Source organism: Hylobates moloch, unplaced genomic scaffold, assembly GCF_009828535.3.
Source record: "Hylobates moloch isolate HMO894 unplaced genomic scaffold, HMol_V3 SCAFFOLD_2, whole genome shotgun sequence".
NCBI classification, from domain to species: domain Eukaryota; kingdom Metazoa; phylum Chordata; class Mammalia; order Primates; family Hylobatidae; genus Hylobates; species Hylobates moloch.
In genome coordinates this window covers 79,532,626-79,538,479 of record NW_026652277.1, presented here as the reverse complement: position 1 = coordinate 79,538,479, position 5,854 = coordinate 79,532,626, and the positions used below count along the sequence as shown (strand labels likewise).

Sequence of the window (5,854 nt, the reverse complement as noted above, 5' to 3'; positions counted from 1 at the left end):
GAAATGTGTTCTTTTCTGTAGGGAAGGAGCCAGCTTGGAGCACATTCACAGGCTTATTCAATTGATAGAGGAATTGGGAACCGATCCTATGTAAATACACAAAATATTTTAAATTCAAAAAATTAATTCTTTCTTCAGAGCATTTATGTTTAAATGTTTCCTTTTTGAGTGGTAGCAAAACAATAGTACTCTTGGCATTTTAGGATTTCGAGATTCCCTGAATAAAGTATTTGCTCTAAACTCTGTTTTCCTAAACGTATTTAGTAAAGGGTAAGAACGTATCGCTCTTTAAATGGCAGAACACTTTCATGCATGGGAAAACTAAAAGGCAAGGGGATCCCCATATGTGCTGTCTCTGAAAATATCTTGACTTACATTTTAAAATCAACTTATTTCAGGGGAAGTGGACCCTATCAGTTTTCTTTGTTTTCCCCATTTAGTCCTCTGAAGAGCTAGATCTGAGAAATGACTCAGCTAGAATTATAGGTTGCCATTTCTTCGTTTTCCACTACATAGCAGCAGCTCCTTTCCGTCATTTTTAAGTCCTTTAAAAGCCCATATGGGGAAGAGGGGGAGGGGACTGCCTGTAAATCATAAAGACCCAGTTTCTTGATTTCAGTGAAGGGTAGTTTTACTGTCCGCTGTCACCACAGCTGTCAGCAGGATGCCTTAAACATCCTAATTGTCACTAGGGATCAGATTGTTCCTTAACTAATTGTTTAGATCAGCTAATCTACATCCATCATCTGCAAAGGGCAGGCAGCCCCAGGCATCCTGTGATTTAGATAAAACTCCTTTTCTGGGTCTAAACACATTGTTTGGGTGACCAAGGGTCAGGTACCAAAAAACCTACCTAGGGGTGGAACAAGAGTGGAGATTGTATACTGAGGACCCGGTGAGCCTCCAAGCTTACAAGCCCAGACCACCTGCATGTGTCCCACTCAAACAACTGTGAATCAGTAGAAGATTCCATGTCATTGATTGCAATATGCCAAGAGCCCAAACAGAGCAGACAGCCAAGATCACTGCCTGAGTCAGCTCTTGTGTTTGCACTCATACCGGCTTTGAGGTACTCGTTATGATACAAATGTGCTGGGTATTTTTGAGCTATTTGCAAGGCTTTCTTGAGTTACACTTCTAAAAACACATCAACAACAGCGATGTAGTATAAATTATATATGCAACACACACATTTCATGTTAGAATGAAGTCTCCCTTCTAAGAACCTCTGCTTTAATAAGCTTTCTAAAACAATTGGTGAATTCGTTATTTTAGACTGTGAGGTAATTTTTCTTGCATTCATCTGCTCATTCTTCCATTCAATAACAATTTATTTCAAACTCTCATGAGCTTGGCAAGAAGGTTTTTGTGCCTCAGGAATGCAATTCGTTTAGAAACAAGCCATCCCCTTACATTCATACCGTCCTTATCTCAGGGTGCTTTCAAAATAACTAACGAATCGATTTAAAAGTAAAAAAAAAAATAAAAGCAAGCAGGCCTTGAACTGAGCAGAAGTGAATAGGAGCAGAAAGACAAATGTATGATAAATGATACACAAACAAACAAATACAGCCTTCCCAAGAGTGAAATTCAACCATTCATTAAGATAATTTAAGAAAAGGGGTCCAGGGACTTCTAAAAAACAGAACTTTGGAAAACCCTCCACACTTATCTCACTCATTCAGATTTAGTATAAATCCTATTAATTTTGCAGTAAAGAACCCCATTAATTTTGTTTAGGCTGGCCTTTCCCTCACTTACTTTAGTTTTTCTTTTAATGTAATAGTATACCTATTAATACTTTATAGAAGTACAGTGCTATGAAATGGAATCTGGAAAAATAATAAAAGAACAATTGCTAAACTGTAGTCAGCATTTATCGTGGTTTACCTATTTAGCAGGCATTATTGTAAGCATTTTACGTATAGTAATTCATTTAATTATCACAACAACCCTATGATGTAGGTACTTTTATTATTCCCACTTTGTGGGGAAATTGATTCACAGAGAGGTTAATTTACACAAGATCACAGATTGTGCTGGTGAGATAGCAGAGAATAGCAAGCAAACTTGGGAAAAGCTTTTAGAGGAATCAGGTTCTGAAATGGGAATTAAAGGCCGGCAGGAATGGGGGTTTATTGTCCCACAGAGGCAGATAGACAAGGAGCACAGACTTTAGATGCTGGCGGTTTCCGTAAAATTGGATTGGAAAGAAAATGGGCCCAGCCTGGGGCAGAAGAGAAATGAGGGCCATAGGGCTGATAGGGATGCCGGGGCAGCTACAGTAAGTGATGATCGGCTATGGTCCAGCTTCTGACACTCAGAAATTTCATTTTGTCACTTTCACCTATTACAGCAACTAAAAGAACTTAGGAAATCTATAGACTGCTTTTCTTCCCTGCCCCTGACTGCCATCATTTTCTACAGAATTTTCTTTTCTAGTTACAAAAGTAGTCTGTATTTATTGCAGAAAATATAGAAAACATAAAACACACACATGCCCAGAGGAAAAGAGAAAATTAAAACATTTCTAATTCTACCTCTCAGAGATAATCACTTTCAGCATTTTCCATGTATAATTTCCGACATAAAATAAGAAAATTGACTTAAATCTACATAGAACTTTGCCATTTCCTTCCCCTCCCCACAGCTTAGTTTGATGTAATAAATATTTTTCATGTTTTTATATGTCACTGTTTTACTAAATTCATTTAATTAAATTTATTTATTTAACAGATCTGCTGTTGATAGTAGATGGTTTCTTTCTCTTGTGTGAGATTATTTTCTTATAATTTCATGCAAACTCACTCAAATCATAATTTATTAACACATAAAATGATTTTTATATTGCTAAATGCTCTCCGTAGATGTACTGTTTTATCCCTGTGGCAGCATAGAATGAAAAAGCCATTTCCCCACATACCACACCATAGAGGTACAGAAGTTTCTAACTTTTGACTTAGAAGCTTTCTCCGAAAGGCAAAGCTGTAACTCAGAGCAAACCCGAGTCACCTCTGAGTGCCACCAACAGGTGGCGATGGCTGCTACCAGGATGGAGGCATTGGACACTTTACGAATTAAAGCGGTCTTCTAGACGTTAACCTTTGAAAGGGCTAAATGTTATAAGTAAAAATAGTATTTCTTGTTTGAATTTCGGTTTGGTTATTAAAAAACACTGAATGGTTTTTTGCAAGTTCATCTGTACTGCTTTTGCAAATTGTCTTCTCACTTCTTTTGCCCATTCTCTTTATACTGGGGTGTTCATCATTGTCATATTATTTATAAATGATCTTTACGGTCAGCACATGATGAGTATTATTTCAGGTTTCCATTTGTCTTTTAATTTATAGTTTTTAAAACTTGGATAAGGAAGTTATACAGAAGTTTTAAATGTTTATATAGCCATTTCTATTTTATTCCTTAAGATTTGTTTGTTTACATTCTTAAAAGGGCTCTCTTTACCTCAAAATCAGAAAAATATTCTTCGGCCTTTTCTTTGTTTTTTTAAGTACTTAACTTTTTGATGCATCTGTTATTTATCTCAGTTTAAAGTACTGGGGAGAAAATCAACATTTTTTTTTTTTTTCCAAAGAGCTAACTGTTTCTGTACCATTTTTAATAATCCCACCTTTCTGTAAAGATTAGAGATATTACCTTAGCCTATAATAAAGCCTTATATCCACTGGAGCCTATTTCAGACCTTTCCATTCTATCCCACTGGAATTTATTTAACTACTCGAGCCACCTGTGTCTGCAAAACACCTTAATATATTGTAGGGCTGGTCTACCTCATCATTTTTTCTATTTTGTTTTTACTCTTTTAAAATATTGTATTGGATTTGATTTTCAAATTACTATGTTAACACATGTGTCTTAGAACAAATTAAACAGTAGAGCATGGTGTATATATAAAGTTAATAACTTCTCTGTAGTCCCATCACCAAGGCTTATAGTGTGGTGAATACATTTTTACACTTTTCTCTATGTTCTTTTGAGAAAATAATAATAATAAATGATAGGAGAATTTTTTTTTTACCATTGAAACTAAAAAACCATTTTTTCACTTAAGAAAGCACTTAGAACACATAAAACAAGGCAACATTTACTCTTTTTTTCTCATATTCTAGTATGGGATCTGTTGGTGGCCCCTCCACTGTTGCACCGTTGCCCTCTGAGCCAGTGTTACTGTCGCTGGTTCCTTCCTCTGCCATCCTGTCGACCCTCTCTCCTGCCCGCTCCCCTTGTCCTCAGTAGACTGGCCTTCACCGTTCTGGTGGTTCTGTCGTTTCTTCAAGGTATGTCTGCTCTGTCTCTACTGGAATGTTCTCATTGTCTTTTTTTTCCTCGCCCTTGCTGGCCACTGGATCTTCCTCAGGAGCGATGCTTCTCTCACTGCCTAAGCTTGCTCTGCCGCCTCCTTCTCCCTTTCCTCCTGCCTTTTGTGGGTCTGTTCCTCTGCCTGTGCCATCTCAGCTGCAATTTTCTCCAGATCCACTTCTATCTTCAGACCACACGACCTTTTAAGTTCATTGTTGAATGAATCTGTGCTTTCCAGGAATTTGGCCTTCTCCTGGTGTCGTTCCTCTTTTGGAAGAAGTTCAGCTTCTAGTTTTCGCTGATGAACCGTTAAGGACTGGACCTGTCGTCTGGGGACCTGCATTCTAGTTGTCGTGACGACTGACTGAACCTCTGGTACCACACTCAAAGGATTTCAGTGATGAGGCGGCGGTTTCTCTGGAAACGGATGGTGGCTGTAGCTTCATTGAAAACCATCATCATAATTATCTGATCTTCATCAGAGAAGGCTCATGCAAGCTTCTCCTTTCTCCATGTGAGACTGTTTGGGTCGAACTTCTTCCTCTAAAGCAGCTTCTGCAAGACTTTTTGCATTTATGTAAGCAAGGTACACGGGGGAGTTATGATGGGCGTTCATCGATTCATTGTACTCTATCTTTTCTACTTCACATTCGTTTAAATATTGTTCCTCTTCATCAGCGAGATCTTGCCACATGCCAGCAATGACCTTGCCAATCTCCCACAACTTTACATCAGGGCTGGAAGCCTTCACTTGGTCCCAGACCTGTCTGCTGTTCCACATGTAGGGCATCAGCAGCTTCTCTGGTGGCTTTGGGGGTTCTGGAATCTTAATACTGGAGGACCCCCTGACCCGGCTGTTGGTGGCCGGGTTCCCTCCCAGCCTGTAGTCGTTGTGGGCAAGATGACGGTATGGATTGTCTCCCGCAAACACTGGTGTGCTGGGCATTTGTGTTGCAGAAGCTGGGGTGGGAGATGGGGCATAACATGGTCTTTTTGGCATTTTGGAAGATTAAATTTTCAGTTCCTTAAGAATGAATCTGAGACACCGCGGGTAGAAAAAGCACTGGCAGCTCTGGCTTCGCTTTTCTTTGTCCCATGCACGCCCCCAGTAATGAGAATATTTATCGAGTGCAAGACGTTGTTCTAAGCACCCTACCTGAATGATTTCCTTTACTTTTTATCATAAACATATGAAGTAGATATTATTGTCATCTTCCATACGCAGATGAGCAAACTGAATCACTGGTAGTCTAAACAACCTACCCACATCACGTACTGCAGTTAGTAAGTGGTGGGACCCAGATTAAATCTAAGCAGGCAGGTTCCAGAGCCTGAGCTTTAGAACCTGTCTGCTTATCTATCAAATGTCTTTGATAGACATTTAGGTTGTCCTGATTTCTTGACCACCCTCCAACAATGCTGCTATTAGCATTTCTGTATGCAAATTCTTTCATACCGGTAATTTTATTTCTGGCCTATAGTTTCTCAGAAATGATATTGCTGGATCTTAGGGCATGTGATTTTATTTAATAGACAT

General features: G+C 38.9%; 1 pseudogene; it reads right to left on the bottom strand.

The window, feature by feature from the left end:
- Nucleotides 1-4,227: 4,227 nt before the first annotated feature.
- On the bottom strand, nucleotides 4,228-5,392 carry LOC116476623 (SWI/SNF-related matrix-associated actin-dependent regulator of chromatin subfamily E member 1-like; annotated as a pseudogene).
- Nucleotides 5,393-5,854: the final 462 nt, after the last annotated feature.